This window comes from Neophocaena asiaeorientalis, unplaced genomic scaffold (genome assembly GCF_003031525.2).
Source record: "Neophocaena asiaeorientalis asiaeorientalis breed wild unplaced genomic scaffold, Neophocaena_asiaeorientalis_V1.1 scaffold295, whole genome shotgun sequence".
NCBI lineage: Eukaryota > Metazoa > Chordata > Mammalia > Artiodactyla > Phocoenidae > Neophocaena > Neophocaena asiaeorientalis.
In genome coordinates, this window is record NW_020174718.1 from 628,049 (window position 1) to 645,406 (window position 17,358).

The 17,358-nt window shown below is 40.2% G+C and overlaps 1 non-coding gene across 1 annotated transcript; it reads right to left on the reverse strand.

The window, feature by feature from the left end:
• Positions 1–17,191: 17,191 nt before the first annotated feature.
• Positions 17,192–17,294, reverse strand: LOC112409749 (U6 spliceosomal RNA). The gene has a single exon (XR_003005227.1). It is a non-coding gene; the product is annotated as a U6 spliceosomal RNA (small nuclear RNA).
• Positions 17,295–17,358: the final 64 nt, after the last annotated feature.

Consider the following 17,358-nt stretch of genomic DNA (forward strand, 5'->3'; position numbering starts at 1 on the left):
TGTGTCTGATCTCTGGGTTGGGATCCTGTGAAATTCCGCACGCACCCAAAAGCACACACACTAAAAAGTGAAGGAGGAAATGGCTCTGTAGTTAAATAAGTTATAGAAATGCCATATGCTTGTCTTCCTCTTGTGAGTGAGGGAACTTGCTTAACTTTGCTTTGCTCAGCATTTCCCAAATATATTTGACCACAGAACTGTTTTTTGCCGTTTTGTTTTGTTCTATAGCAGCTAATAACTCAGAGAGCACATCTGGAAAAATTCTGAGGTTTTCTATTAAAAAGTTTTTATCTCTAGAGTGGATAGATGACAGGTCATTAATGTCTAATTAATAATCTATGAGAGATTAACAAGCAATTCTTTTTAAGGCCCTGGAGAAATAAGATAGTTTGGATGTTTGAGGAAAGAGGGTGATAGGAGAGCCTCTTTCAAAGACAGGGCAAAGATAGGGAGGTCTGGGTGGGATGTGACTTGGGGGGCCTTGAAAATTCAGGGTAATCCTGAAAGCACTGTATTTGTTTTCTTTTTTCTCCAGCTTTATTGACATGTAACTGACATATAACATTGTATAAGTTTAACATGTGCAATGTGTTGATACATTAATATATTGCAAAAATGATTACCACTATAACAGTAGCTCACACCTCCATCCCATCACATAATCACCATTTCAACAAAAAAGTATTGAGAAAATTGAAGATCAACTATTTCAGCAACTCTCAAGTATATAATACAGTGTTTATTAGCTAAATCCCCATTCTGCACATTAGATCCCCAGAACTTGTTGATCTTATAGCTAAAAGTTTGTGCCCTTTTACCAATATCTCTCCATTTCTCCCAACTTGCAGCCCCTGGTAACCACCACTCTACTCTCTGTTTCTCTGATTTCGGCTTTTTTAGATTCCACATATAAGTGAGATCATGCAGTATTTGTCTTCTTCTGTCTGACTTATTTCACTTAACGTAATGCCTTCAAGTTTCATCCTATTTGTTGAAAATGGCAGGATTCCTTCTTTCTCAAGGCTGGAAAATATTCCATTATGCAGGCATACCTTGTTTTCTTACACTTTGCTTTATTGTGCTTTGCACATATTGTGTTTTTTACAAACTGAAGGTTTGTGGCAACCCTGCATTGAGAAAGTCTCTTGGCACCATTTTTCCAACAGCATTTGCTCACTTTGTGTGTCTATGTCATATTTTGGTAATTCTCACAATATTTCAAACTGTTTCATTATTATTATATTTGTAATGGTGATCTGGGATCAGTGATTTTTGATGTTACTATTGTAAATTTTTTTGGCATTTTTATTAGCAATAAAGTATTCTTTGTCTTTCTTTTTAAATTTATTTTTAGTCGAAGTATAGTTGATTTACAATGTTGTGTTAGTTTCTGAGGTACAACCAAGTGAGCCAGTTATATGTATATATATTCTTTTTCATATTCTTTTCCATTATGGTTTATTGCATGATATTGAATATAGTTCCCCGTGCTATACAGTCGGACCTTGTTGTTTATTCATTCTTTTTTGGCCGCATCGCACGGCTTGTAGGATCTTAGTTCCGTGACCAGGGATTGAACCCAGGCCACAGCAGTGACAGCACCGAGTCCTAACCACTGGACTGCCAGGGAATTCCCTATCCATTCTGTATATGATAGTTTGCATCTGCTAATCCCAAACTCCCAATCCATCCCTCCCCTACCTGCCTCCACCTTGGTAACCACAAGTCTGTTTTCTGTGTCTGTGAGTCTGTTTCTGTTTCATTTGTGTCATATTTTAGATTCCACATATAAGTGATATCATCTGGCATTTGTCTTTCTCTTTCTGACTTTCTTCACTTAGTATGATAATATCTAGGTCCATCCATGTTGCTGCAATTGGCATTATTTCATTCTTTTTTACAGCTGAGTAGTATTCCATTATAGATATATGTACCACATCTTCTTTACCCATCTGTTGATGGACATTTAGGTTGCTTCCATATCTTGGCTATTAGCAATAAAGTATTTTTAATTAAGATATGTACATTTTTAAAGACATAATGCTATTGCACACTTAACAGACTACAATATAGCATAAAAACAACTTTTATATGCATTGGGAAACAAAAACATTCATGTGACTCACTTTATTGTGATATTTGCTTTATTACTGTGGTCTGGAACCAAACCTGTAATATCTCTGAGGTATGCCTATTTGTATGTGTGTATACATATGTATCTCCACATCTTCTTTATCCATTCATCTGTTGTTGATGGACACTTAGATTGTTTCCATACATTGGCTATTGTGAATAATGCTTCGTTGAATATGGGTGTGCAAATATCTCTTCGAGATCCTGTTTTCATTCTCTTTGGAGATATATATATATATCCAGAAGTGGGATTGCTGGATCATATGGTAGTTCTATTTTTAATTTTTTAGGGAACCTCCATACTGTTCTCCATAGTGACTGCACCAATTTACATTCCCACCAACAGTGCACAGGATTCCCTTTTCTCCACATCCTTGCCAATACTTGTTATCTCTTGTCTTTTTGATAAGTCATTCTAACAGATGGGAGGTCATGTCTTATTGTGGTTTTGATATGCATTTCCCTCGTGATTAGTGATGTCAAGCACCTTTTCATGTACCTGTTGGCCATTTATACATATTCCTTGGACAAATGTCTATTCAGGTCCTTTGCTGAGTTTTAAAATGATCTGTTTGTTTTTTGCTATTGAGTTGTGTGAGTTGTTTTTATATTTTGGTTATTAACCCCTTATCAGTTATATGATTTGCAAATCTTTCTCCCATTGCATAGATTGCCTTTTCATTTTGTTGATTGTCTCTTTTGCTGTGCAGAACTTTTTAGTACCACTTATTTATTGATGTAGTCCCAGCTATTTATTTTTGCTTTTGTTGCTTGTGCTTTTGGTGTCATATCTAGGAAATTGCTACCAAAGATAAATGTCAAGGAGCTTTTCTCCTATGCTTTTTTTCTAGGAATTTTGTAGTTTCAGGTCTCATGTTTAAGTCCTTAATCCATTTGAAGTTAATTTTTGTTAGTGCTGTAAGATAGGGGTCCAATTTCATTCTTCTGCATGTGATTATCCAGTTTTCACAGTACCATATATTTGAAGAGACTCTCCTTTCCCCATTCAGTATTCTTGGCCCCCTTGTCAAGTATTAGTTAACCATGTATGCAAAGGTTTATTTATGGGCTCTGAATTCTGTTCCGTTGGTCTATGTGGCTATTTTTATGCCAATACCATACTGTTTTGATTACTATAACTTTGTAGTATAGTTTTGAAATCAGGAAGTGTGGTGCCTCCATCTTTGTTCTTCTTTCTCAAGATTGCTTTCACTATTCGGGGGTGTTTTGTGGCTCTATACAAATTTTAGGGTTGTTTTTTTCTATTTCTGTGAAAAATTTTTATGGAATTTTTATATGGATTGCATTGAATCTATAGATGACTTTGGGCAGTATGGGCATTTTAACATTATTAATTCTTCTGACCCATGAACTTGGGATATGTTTCCAGTTATTTGTATCTTCTTCAACTTCTTTCATCAGAGTTTTCAGTGTGTAGCTCTTTCATCTCCTTGGTTAAATTTATTCCTAAGTATTTTATTGTTTTTGATGCTGTTGTGAATGGGATTGTTTTCTTTATTTCTTTTTCACATGTTTTGTTGTTAGTGTATGGAAATGCAACTGTTTTCTGTATGTTGATTTTTGTATCCTGCAACTTTACTGAATTCATTGATTAGTTCTAGCAGTTTTTTTGTGGAATCTTTAGGATTTTCTGTATATAAGATCATACCATCTGCAAACAAACATAATTTTACTCCTTCTTTTACTATTTGTATGTCTTTATTTCTTTTTCTTTCCTGATTGTTCTGGCAAGGACTTCCAGTACTGTGTTGAATAGGAGTGATGAGAGTGGGCACCCTCGTCCTGTTCCTGGTCTTAGAGGGAAAGCTTTCAACCTTTCATCATTGAATATGATGTTAGCTGTGAGCTTGTCATATTTGGCCTGTATTATGTTGGGCTATGTGCTTTCTATATCCAATCTGTTGGGAGTTTTTATTATGAAAGATGTTGAATTTTATCAGATTCTTTTTCTGCTTCTATTGAGATAATCATATGATTTTTATCTTTCATTTTATTAATGTGGTGTATAACTTTTATTGATTTGAATATGTTGAACCATCCTTGTATCCCCGGGATAAATCCCACTTGATCATGGTATATGATCCTTTTAATGTCCTATTGAGTTCAGTTTGCTAATATTTTGTTGAGAATTTTTGCATTTATATTCATCAGGGATATTTGTCTGTAATTTTTTTTTCTTGTAGTGTCTTTATCTGGCTTTGGTGTCAGGGCATATGTTAGCCTTGTTAAATAAGTTTGGGAGTGTTCCCTCCTTTTTAGTTTTTTGGAAGAGTTTGTGAAGGATTGGCCTTAATTCTTCTTTAAATGTTTGGTAGAATTCACCAGTGAAAAAATGTGGTCTTGGGCTTTTCTGTGTTGGGAGGTTTTTTTTATTACTGATTGAATTTCCTTACTAGGTATTGGTCTGTTCAAATTTTCTATTTCTTCATGATTTAGTCTTGGTAGGCTGTATGTTTCTAGGAACTTATCTATTTCTTTTAGGTTATCCAGTTTGTTGACATATAATTGTTCATTAGTAGTCTCTCATGATCCTTTGTATTTTTGTGGTATCAGTTATAATGTCTTCTTTTTAATTTCTGATCTTGATTCCTCTTTTTTTTCTGAGTTAGACTAGCTAAAGGTTTTTCAATTTTGTTTACCTTAAAAAAAAACAGCTCTTAGTTTCGTTGATCCTACTAATGTTTTTCTGGCCTCTATTTCATTTATTTCTGCTCTGATCTTTGTTATTTTATTCCTTCTGCTACCTTTGGACTTAGTTTGTTCTTTTTCTAGTTCCTTGAGGTATAAAAGTAGGTTGTTTATTTGATTTTTTTTTCTTAATGTAGGCATTTACCACTATAAACTTCCATCTTAGAACTTTTGCAGTGTCCCATAGGTTTCAATACGTTGTATTTCCATTTTCATCTGTTTCAAGATATTTCTTGATTTTTCTTTTGATTTCTTGTTTGACCCATTGGTTGTTCTGGAGTGTGTTTTTTTAATCTCAACATATTTGTGAATTTTCCAGCTTTCCTCCTGTTAAAGTGTATTTGTTTTCTTTTGCTGTGTAACAAATTACCACAAACTTAGTGGCTTAAAACAATACACATGTAGTATCTCACAGTTTCTGTGGATCTGGAGTCCAGATGTGGCTGAGCTGGGTCCTCCGCACATTGTCTCACAAGGCTGCAATCATTGTGTTAGCTGGGCTGCCTTACTTTGCTGGGATCCTCTTCCAAACTCACCTAGTTGTTGGCAGAATTGTTTCTTGGTACTGTAGAACTGAGGTCCCCAAATTTCTTGCTGGCTGTCAGCTGGGGCCACTCTCACTCCCAGAGGCTGCCTACATTCCTTGTCATGAGGCCCTCTCATAACATGGCAGCTTACTTCTTCAAGGTCAGCAGGGGAGAGTCTCTCAGTACAACCCACTAAGCTGGAGTCTTACCTAATATTGCATCACCTTTGCCATTTAACGTAACTTAAGGGAGTGACATCTGACAGTCTTTGCCATATTCTATTGGTTAGAAGCAAATCATAAGTCCTACTCGTGCTCAAGAGGAGGGGATTGTGCAAAGGTGTGACTCTTTGGGGGTCACCTTAGGATGTGTCCCCCAGAAGCACCAAGGGCCTAAGGATGGGAGGTGGGGTTGAGGGGTAGGGGCCAAGAAGCTAGGAGAAAATCAAAGAGAGGAGAGACATTCAGAACATGGCACAACAGGCTGTCCAAGCCAACTTCCCCTCTTTCATAACTTAGCTCAGTTCTCTCCTGCTCTGCAGCTTGTCTTTTTTTTTAGAAAAAACATTTTATTATATTTACATACAATGAGTGTGAAGAATGTTTCTTAAAGGAAAATTAAAGCATATAAGTCACAAAATTTGATTATGAAATTGTAATTTCTTGGGTTTTTTTTGTTTTTTTTTTAACAAGTTTATGCCCTCAGCACTTTCCTCTTAGAATCCCTTGCTATTGTTGATATCACCCAGGGTCAGCTTCGAGATTCTCGGGAGGCCTCGCAGGTAGACGAGTTTGTTTACCCAGGCTGGGTTATGTAATACTTTGGCCTCTTTTATAGCTTCACCTCCTTCTGGCATCAGTATGCAGTAAGCAGGGAAGAGATACAAAAGCCTCGTTGAAGGAGAAACAAAAAATACCCACATCATTAATTTAAACATGTTTTCCTTAAATACAAAATATAGATTTTTATATTGCCTTCAAAATGACAAGGCAAAAAATTGCTACTTGTAAGATTTTTCTCTTTCTTTCCCCCAAAGCATGTTAACAGTCCTGTAGCACAATGTACCACATAATTACTAACCAAGTACTAGGTTATGATTCTTCTGTTCAGCTACAGAAATTAGCACATACATATAGTCTGAAAGAAACAGTTGGCTGCAAAGAAAATTAAGAAATGTGTCCTCTCCCATTAGATTTCTGTCAAGTTTTCATGGAAAGGTGTGTGGATGGTGAACTGTTGGTGCCTTTGCTGCAGGCAGACATCATTTTTTGTGCCCCAAGGATGGTCAGCTGCCCCAGGAGAGTGTAAACTATTACCCTTTCCCGTGGAGATTTGCTAATTCCTAGCCATGAGAGGAGACAGGAGGGCAGCTGGGGGCAGGGGTTCTGGGACCACACTCCCCCCTCAACTGTGAATTCGCTGCATGGTGTCAGACCAACAGCTCGACTCTTAAGCATCTGTTTTCTTGCTCGTGAAATGAAGTTCCTTCCAATTCTCAAGTGCTGAGCTCTGTGAAAAGAATGACATGCTCTAGTATGTTTAGCAAAAGACTGGAGATGGTGAACTGGTGCTAGAGAATGAAAGGCTTCGTGATAGTGTGAGCAGAAAACTGGTTCTTCCATTCTGGGTTGCCCTCTCCAGGGAATGGTGACTTTTGTTATCTAAATGCTATGTACGGAACAAAAAGCAGTACCTGGAAATAAAGGAGAATATTGGTAATTTACTCCTCTTTAAATCAAGCAAAATAATTTTAACTTCATGTGGAAGAATAGTCTACATTTTGAAGAGGGTACGTATTTTTTTTTTTTTTTTTTGCGGTATGCGGGCCTCTCACTGTTGTGGCCTCTCCCGTTGTGGAGCACAGGCTCCGGACGCGCAGGCTCAGCGGCCATGGCTCACGGGCCCAGCCGCTCCGCGGCATGTGGGATCTTCCCGGACCGGGGCACGAACCCGTGTCCCCTGCATCGGCAGGCGGACTCTCAACCACTGCGCCACCAGGGAAGCCCCCCGAGGGTACGTATTTTAATTGCATAGCTCAAGGAGTTTTCACAAATTGAACACATTCACCAGCACTCAGGTTAAAAGAAAAGAATATTAGCAGTCTTCTGAGAAGATCCACTCATATTCCCTTCTCCAAGAATTACCAATTTCTTAACTTCTAACAGCATAGGTTTGTTTCACTAGGTTTTGTGCTGTATTTTTGTTTGTTTGGTTTTGGTTTTTTTTGTTTTGTTTTTTTTTTTGCGGTACGCGGGCCTCTCACTGCTGCGGCCTCTCCCGTTGCAGAGCACAGGCTCCGGACGCGCAGGCTCAGCGGCCACGGCTCACGGGCCCAGCCGCTCCGTGGCATGTGGGATCTTCCCGGACCGGGGCAAGAACCCATGTCCCCTGCATCAGCAGGTGGACTCTGAACCACTGCGCCACCAGGGAAGCCCTGTGCTGTATTAAACTAGATCAGATGCTCAGTACCCTTTTCTGTCTGACTTCCTTCACTCAGCATTGTGGAATCCATCTGTATTGATGAGAGTATCACATGTTGTTCCTTTTCTTTGCTGTATCATATTCCATTAGAAGAATATAGGTATTTCTTTATTCATTCTACTACGCATCAGCATTTAGGTGGTTTCCACCCTTTGGCTATTATGAATGGTGTTACTATGAGTATTCTTGTACTTACTTTTTAATGAAACTGTGTATGCATTTCTGTGGGGAATAAACCGAGGAGTGGAATAGTTGAGTCATGGGATGTGCTTTTTTTGAGATTTTGTAGATACTGATAAACAGTTTTACAAAATAGTTGTATCAATCTGTGTTCCCATCAGGTGTGTGTGAGAGTTCCAGTTGCTCTACTCCTTTCTCTCCATCTTTTTCATTTTAGACATTCTGGTGGGTGTGTCGTGATAGCAGCACAAGGTTTTAATGCACATTTCCCTGATAACTCATGTAGTTGAGTATCTTCTCATATGTTTGTTGGCCATTTGGATAAGCTCTTGTGGGGTATCTGTTTAAGTCTTTCACCCATTTAACCATGATGTTGCTGGCTTCTTCAGTGATTTGTAGGATTATATCTATATATCTCTATCTATTTATATGAGTCCTTATTTCTTTTCTTGCATTGAACAGTTATTCTAATTGCAGCGTAATGTAGTGGCTAAAAGTACATGCTCTGGAGAGAGACTGCATGAGTTCAAATCCTGCCTCTACCACTTATTAGAAATGTGGCCTTGGACAAGTTGCTTAATCTTTGTAACCCTCAATTTCCTTACCTTTAAGTTGGTTTCATAGTACTTTCTACCTCATAGGGTTGTGTGGATACATGGTTTAATTATGTGAGTCATTTATTGAATATATGCATTGTACCCAATATAATTTTTAGTTAATTAGTGAGTTTGGTGCCTACTACGAGCTCCCCCTCTAAGCATAGTGCAACAGGAGATGCACATGAGAAATACAAGGTCATTGCCACAAGGCATTTAACGTTTGGTTGGCAAACAAGGCAGCCCCATGAGCAGGAGTTGAGTAACAGCCGCAGTAGGTGTGGGATGAAAAGGCTGGTTGAGACGTGAAGTCCTCTGAGCCCTTCTGGAATTTGAAGTAGTCCAGAGAGCATGCCAAGGGGCATGAGGAGAAAAGCAGCACCTATGCTGACACCTGGAGAATAAACAGCAGTTTGAGAAGCTGAAACAACCCTAGCAAATGCTAGAGGGCAGGCAAGAATTTCATTTGCTCCTGTACAATGAGGCTCCAGCTCTACTCATGGTGGGGGATTTGTGATGGGGATATATACACGTCCAGGCCCACATGAATGTGTGTTATTACCTGAAAGCCTTCCTTTATAGGAGTTTAAAAATAAGACAAGGAAGGAGACAATGAAAAAAGAAAGCATAGCCTCTCTTACTCTGAAGTGGCCAGAAAGTACATAAAGCCATTATCAGTTTCGCTACAGATTTGTATTTCTCCTCCCGGGTTTTCCATCAGATACTTTAAACTCATGTTTTTCAAAGGCCTTTGATTCTCTCCTTTCATTGAAATTAGCTCATCAAATATTAGTGAGAGATGATTGAAGGAGAGAGACTAATAAGTTTATTGAGATGTGAGAGATTTTATTCTTTTCTGGGAAGATTTTATAGATATATAAATCAGTCCCTTAAAAGGTAAGATCACCATGTTTTCTTTGTTTCCCCTTGAAGAGTATTATAATGGCAAACACGTATTGAGTGCCTACAACATTCGCAGAACTGTTTTGAGCGCATCCCATGTCTTTATTCATCTAATCCTCACAACAACCCGGGGAGTTTGGCACCATTATTATCAGCCCCACTGACAGATTAGGAAGGTGAAGCACCAGGAGCTTCAAGGACCTTGCTGCAAAACGTGCTGGTCATAAGTAGCTGAACTGGGATTTAGAAACAAGCAGCCTGACTCCAGAGCCTGTGCTATAAACCAAGGGTCGACAGCTTTGTCTGCAAAAGGTCAGATAGTAAATGTTTTAGGCTTGGCAGGCCGTACGACCTTTGCCACAACTACTCAACTTAGCCTTTGTAGAGTGAAAGCAGCCTTAGATAATACGTGAATGATGAACATGTCTATGTTTTGACAAAACTTTATTTACAAAATCAAGGGGTGGATTTGACCTGCCGACCATGATTTGCCAACTTCTGCTGTAAACTACAATGATGAACAGCACAAAGATATAGAAGGGTATGTTTGCAAACGTTTTAAGTCAAATCTCCTTTTTACTGCTATTTCCTGTTTCCTGGTCAGACATCAGTGGTTCTGCACCTGGGGTGATTGTGCCTCCCCAGGGATATTTGGCAATGTCTAGAGACATTTTTGTTGATCACAGCTCGGGGGTTGCTATGTATCTAGTGTATACAGGCCATGGATAATGTTAAACGTCTGACAATGCGTAGGTAGCCCCCCACAGTAAAGAATTATGTGGTCCTGAACGTCAACTGTGCCAAGTTTGAGAAACCGTCAACTAGTTGAATCAGATTCAGCTTTCAACCTGTAGAATGTCCCCTCTTCTCTGTTTCTCTCAGCATGATGGTACTCCTCTCTCTTACTGCCCCCTCGATAGATCAACCCTTCCAAATAATGACGGTGCTTGATGGCAGTGGCTGTGGCCGACATCTCTTGAGCACCCGTTATGGATTGGATAATTGTACATATAATATGCCACTCTTAAAATATCCTGTTTCATTTGAAAATAAATTCATAAAATAGGTATTATGATTTTGTTTCTTCATATGAAGAAATACAAATGCCTATACCCAAAGCCTGAATCTTTCCATTCTACCTCACTGCCTCTTCCTTATTCTTATAATGAATTACGTCATTGGACATAGGACTTCAAGGTTTGGACAGCCTCCAGGAATACCAGCTGTGCCTAGAAAAGAGTGCTCGATTTGTGTCTTCAAGTTTTATTTGTGAAGTTTCTTTTCTAACCATCATTAGCTCAGAAATAGCTTTTATGAGAGTCTGGGATTGAAAAATTGACGTTTGCCTCCTTTTTCCACATCAGGAAATAAGGTCAGTGACCAACCCCATGCCTTCCCTGTTGATAATAGCTTTTTGCCTTCCAGTAGCACATGCAGGCATTTTCCCTTTCCATCGCTTTACCTCCTGCTTAATTTGCCTTGGGATGGAGCTCCCGCTGACCTGAAAGGGAGTAACCCATGGACACAGGTTGAAAAGGGAAAAAGAGCAGAAGAGCAGAGCAAATATGAACTCTGGAGGAGGCCGTAAACATGAGGTTAGAGCAACAGCCCAAAGGCCAAACAGGAAAAGCAGCGGGGCTTGAGGCTCATGAGCCACACCCCCATCCCGTTGTGCTGCCTTAGTTGTGTCCATTCATCCAGCAAACATTCATTGAGTCCCATACTACACACCTGGCAGCCTTCTAGGTCCTGGGCCACAGCACTGATCAGGACGGACAAAAGTACCAACTCAAAGAGCCTATAAAGTAAAAGTAACTTTTATAGTATAAGAAAGGTAACAAGCATTATGGAGAAAAATAAGTCAGCCAAGGGGATGGGGAGTGCTGGGAGACTACGGATTGCCAGTAAGGTGGTCAGAGTAAGTCCGCCTGTGAAGGTGAATTTTGGCAAATTTGAAGAAGGTGAGAGAGCAAGCCATTGGAATGTCTAGGAGGAAAAGTTCCAGGAGGAGGGAACCACAAGGGTTCAGCCCCTGAGGATGAACAGTACGTGGTTAATCGGAGGAGCAGTAAGGAGGCTGGAATGGAGTGAGCCAGGGAGGGACGGCAGAGAGGTGAGTGAGGAAGAGACCAGCCAGTGCACTGTCTATAGGTCATAGGAAGAATGCTGGCTGGTTATTTTCCATTATAGTTTATCACAGGATACTGAATATAGTTCCCTGTGCTATACAGTCGGACCTTGTTGTTTATCTACTTTGTATATAGTAGTTTGTATCTGTTAATTCCAAACTCCCTAGTTTTCCCTCACCCTCCTCCCCACTTTAGTAACCATAAGTTTGTTTTCGAAGTCTGTTTCTGTTTTGTAGATAAGTTCATTTGTATCTTTGCTTTTATTTTTAGATTCCACATATAAGTGATATCATATGGTATTTGTCTTTCTCTGGCTGACCTACATCAATTAGTATGATCATCTCCAGGTCCATCCATGTTGCTGCAAGTGGCATTATTTCATTCTTTTTACGGCTGAGTAGTATTCCATTGTATATATGTACCACATCGTCTTTATCCATTCACCTGTCCATGGACATTAGGATTGTGGCTTTCACTCTGGGCAAGATGGGGAATCATTTGGAGGGTAATGAGCAGAGGAATGATAAAAGCTTCATTCTTTGGGGCTTCCCTGGCGGTCCAGTGGTTGGGACTTCGCCTTCCAGTGCAGGGGGTGTTAGTTCAATCCCTGGTCAGGAAGCTAAGATCCCACATGCCTTGTGGCTGGCCATAAAACAGAGGCAATATTGTAACAAATTCAATAAAGACTTTAAAAATGGTCCACATCTAAAGGATCTTGAAGAAAAAAAAGAGAGAGCTTCATTCTTTGAAAATGGATCCTTCTGGGTGCTGAGTTGAGAAGGGAATGTCCATTCCATAGGAAGAGAAGGATTTAGTTATATCAATGTCTTTCTCCTTTGAGATTCTCTCCCCCATTTTCCCCCAAGCCACAGAATAACCACCTGTATGAGAGTCTGTTTGGGAGTTCGAACGGTGATCTTCATCCAGATCTCAAGACCAGAAGAGACATTAACAACCCTCTTATCCTGTTCTCCCGTTTTCCTGGTAAGCAAACGAAGGACAGTTCATTGTTCTTGAATGTTTACCGGGAGCCCACAATCTCCTCAGCTTTGCAGTGGTTGCAGACAAAACCTTGACAAAAAAAGTCTACCAGATGAGCAAATCGACAATTTTGAAAGGGCATATGTAGTATAATAGAGGTGTGCTTGGTACTCTTGAGGTACGGAGAAGAGACACCCAACTCAGCCTGGAAATCAGAGAAGGCCTCCTGGACTAGGGAACCAGAAATCAGTGTCCTACCTAAATTCTATGCTGGGGCCTCAGCCCAGCCAGCTCTCCTGCCTCATCTGGCCAGTCCTCTCCTTTCTACAACATGGTACCTTCTAGAAGGCAGTAAACTACCTTCATGTGACCAGAACTCCTAAACGCAGGGAGTTTATCCTCCAGTGTCTTAGAGAAAAGGCAACCCGGAGGCTGAAATTGGTCGCATCATTCCTGTGATAGCGTTATAGGTTGACGGAAGTAGTAAAGAGACTTCAAAGATTGAACTTCTTTGGCTCTCCAAACCTTCGCAGTCGCCACCGCCTCCTGACATTTAGACTTGGTTTTCTGAGGGTGATAGGAATAGTTCTGAGAATAATTAATATACTGCTGGTTTCTCATAAAGCCTCCCAAAGACCAGGAGAGTGACAATTTAATACATGCAACAATAAATACAAATCAACTGCCCTGTTGTTGACTTTTTTGTTCCCATCTAAACACCTCAAGCCGTGTATTGGCATTAATTAATTTACTCAACACCCTTGGGTGAGACTGGTGAATATTATATTATCCCTCATTTTACAGAAGAGAAGTTGAAGCAGGGCTCTCCCCTAGGCCCAACTTTGGGACAGCACAGTTGCCTTGCTTTTCTAGATTCCCTTTGTATTCAGTCTTCCTGCCTTTCCACGTTCACCCAGTATCCCCAGTTCCGGAGGCTCAACGCTGTGCCCACCACCATTTCTCAGACTTGCCAGTCAGTGAGCTGCCCATTTTGACCTTACCTGTGGCTGAACCCAGCTCGTCTGTTAAACCAACTCCATAGCCGGGGGTGGGGCTGGGCGTGCTGAGTGTCAGACTGAACTCTGCTCCTGGTGCTTTATCCCCTTGTGAGTGTGCGTAGGTCACCTAACAATTCTGTGCTTATTATTTTCCCACTTAGAGCACAGGCAAGACCAGGTCTGTTGCATAGATCAGCTGAAAGAATATACAGAAAAATGATTCTGGGGCCAGGCTGTCTGGGTTCAAATCCCAGTTTGCCAGTTTGTTGCGGTGAAACATTCTCTATGCTTCGGTCTCAATTAGTGTTACCTATAGTTATAACTATTGGAAAAGGATGATGAGTTTAAAAAGACATGCCATGTCTGTCAGGTTTTACTCAACCTCAGAGTCTCAGAACTGGACGCAAACTCCAACATCATCTTGTCCAGGGATGGGCAAACTACAACTCGTGGGCTGAATCTGGCCCACTGCCTGTATTTCCTCAGCCCACAAGCTAAAAATGTTGGAAAAAAATCAAAAGAAGAATATTTCATGACATGTGAAGATTATATGAAATTCAAATTTCAGGATCCATAAATGCAGTTTTATTGGAAGGCAGCCACATTCATTTATTTACACGTTATCTGTGACCCTCTTTATGCATGGCAGAGTTAAGTAGTTGCCACAGAGACTGTGTAGACCGAAAGGCCTACAGTGTTTACTGTGTGGCCCTTTACAGAAAATGCTGACCCCTGATCTAGTCCAGCACAAGGTCATCAGCTTGAATACTTTCTGTGTTGGCAAGCTCGCTGCGGTACTGTATTGTCAGCTCCTCTGTTGTCCGAGGAAGTTATCCACACAGAAAGTCTTCTTGTAATCTTTCCCTATTGATCCTAATTCTCCCCTCTGGTTGATTCTTCATCCACATAACTGCACTTCACTACACCCTATCAATTCTCTCTTGTCTAGATTATCTATCCCCACGCCTCTCAACTATGCCTTACTGTTTCCCAACCCCTCACCATTCCAGGTGATGTTCCTGTGGAAGGACATGTAGGCTAGGCCTGCCCTTACCTGCTCTCATGAGCCCTGCCCTCTCCCTCTGTAATATCCACCGTGCTCATAATGACTGAATCAAGGCCTGCCTTGCTGACAGCTTACAAGCTTCACAAGGACAAGGACCTTGTTTTCTTGTGTTTTCCTATATTCCCTGTCCCAAGCATGGTGTCTGATGCTGCTGCCTCAGTTATTTGTTGACGGTTGTTGAATGACTACTCTGTAATATACCTCTTAAAATGTTACCTTCAGTATTGTATGCAGTACTCCAAAGGTCAACTGGATTCTACACTTCTGTTACTGCTGCCCGTGACCATAATATTCTTCTTATAAATAAATCATATATCCCATTCACATGGAAATTGTTGGCACGTAAAACCCACCAACATCTATTTTACTGAGTTATAGTTGATTTACAAAATTATGTAAGTTTCAGGTGTACAACATAGTGATTCACAGTTTTTAAAGGTTATACTCTATTTATAGTTACTAGAAAATATTGGCTCTACTCTCTGTGCTGTACAATAATATATCCTTATAACTTATTTATTTTATACATAGCAGTTCGTATCTCTCTCTCTTTTCTTTGGCCACACGCGGGAAGGCTGTACAGTATATCCTTGTAACTTATTTTTTTAATGTACATAGTAGCTTGTATCTCTCTCTCTCTCTTTTTTTTCTTTTGGCCACGCTGCACGGGTTACAGGATCTTAGTTCCCTGACCAGGGATTGAACCTGGGCCCACGGCAGGGAAAGTGCCAAGCCCTAACCACTGGATGGACTGCCAGAGAATTCCCAGTAGTTTGTATTTCTTAATCCCCTACCCCTATCTTGCCCCTCCCCTCTTCCCTCTCCCCACTGGTAACCACTAGTTCGTTCTCTATATTTGTAAGTCTGTTTCTTTTTTGTTATAGTCACTAGTTTGTTTTGTTGTTTAGATTCCACATATAAGTGACATCAGACAGTATTTGTCTTTCTCTTTCTGACTTATTTCACTTAGTATAATACCCTCCAGTTCCACCTGTGTCATTGCATGTGGCAAAACTTCATTCATTTTTGTGGCATAGTAGTATTCCATTGTGTATATATATCTCCACATCTTCTTTATTCATTCATGCGTTGATGCATGCTTAGGTTGCTTCCATATCTTGGCTATTGTAAATAATGCTGCTTTGAACATTGGGGTCCATGTATCTTTTCAAATTAACGTTTTCATTTTCTTTGGATATATACTCAGCAGTGGAATTGCTGAATCATGTGGTAGTTCTATTTTCAGTTTTTTGAGGAACCTCCATACTGTTTTCCACAGTGGCTGCACCAATTTACATCCCACCAACTTCTTTTAAATGAGTGATTATGAAGCTGGGTCTCCTTCATTCTGTTCATGTGAAATGGATTTATTGAACTTTTACAATATATCTATTCTTATTTAATTTGATTTTGTTTGTTTCAGCACTTTGTTCCAGCTTACTGAGATACTTTTTAATCTTCACTCTATTATGTAATATTCTGCCCCTCCTATCCTTGAGTAACTAACAAATTGGATGAGGAGTCAGTGTCTTCAGTGATGTTGGTAACAATGTGGTTCTGTGGCAAGCCACTGGAATCTCCCCTCCATCTTGATCAAAATCCATTAATCAAACACTTTGTGTAGTGTTTTTTTTTTTTCTTTTTTGCTGTACGCGGGCCTCTCACTGTTGTGGCCTCTCCCGTTGCGGAGCACAGGCTCCGGACGCGCAGGCTCAGCGGCCATGGCTCACGGACCCAGCCGCTCCGCAGCATGTGGGATTCTCCCGGACCGCGGCACGAACCCGTGTCCCCTGCATCGGCAGGCGGACTCTCCACCACTGCGCCACCAGGGAAGCCCTGTGTAGTGTATATTTGACAGAACTATTAGAATCAAAGCCTAGGCCAAAATAAGCTAAGGGAGTTGGGGACAGAACAGAAAGGGGAACTCTCTGAGGTGTGAAGACTTTAAATGCTTCTGAATCATCCAGAGAGTAGCTACCACCTAATCTACTAAAATGAAGGATTGCCTTCTAATTGATATGCACGTATATGAATGAGTAAATTGATCTGTGATTCCATTATATGCCATAGCAGCAATGGAATCATAACCTGTAAAACTTGATATCATCTCTCTCTCTCTCTCTCTCTCAGTCTCATTAATTTTGAGGATGCAGAGAATGTTGAAATGGAAGGGATCATAGAGGTATGGACAAATCTCTTATTCCTCAGACCTGCATTTTCAGGTCTGATAAAAAGAAGAACAGTGAAAGCTTACCAACCAAGTTTCTAGCCTGGTAGGTGAACCTCAATTTCCATTCATGAAAGGTTTCATCTAGAACTATGCAATGTATATTTTTGACAGCTTTAATGAGATATAAATTATATATATACCATAAAATTGACCCATTTAGGGCTTCCCTGGTGGCGCAGTGGTTGAGAGTCCGCCTGCTGAATATTACAATATTATTGTAATATATTTATATATTACATATTATTGCCATTGTCCCCAAAAAACACGGAATGCTTCATGAATTTGCATGTCATCCTTGCGCAGGGGCCATGCTAATCTTCTCTGTATTGTTTCAAATTTTATTAATAGTAAGTGTGCTGCTGAAGTGAGCACAGTATGTGGTCTTTTGTGTCTGGCTTCGTTCATATAGCATAATGTTTTCAAGG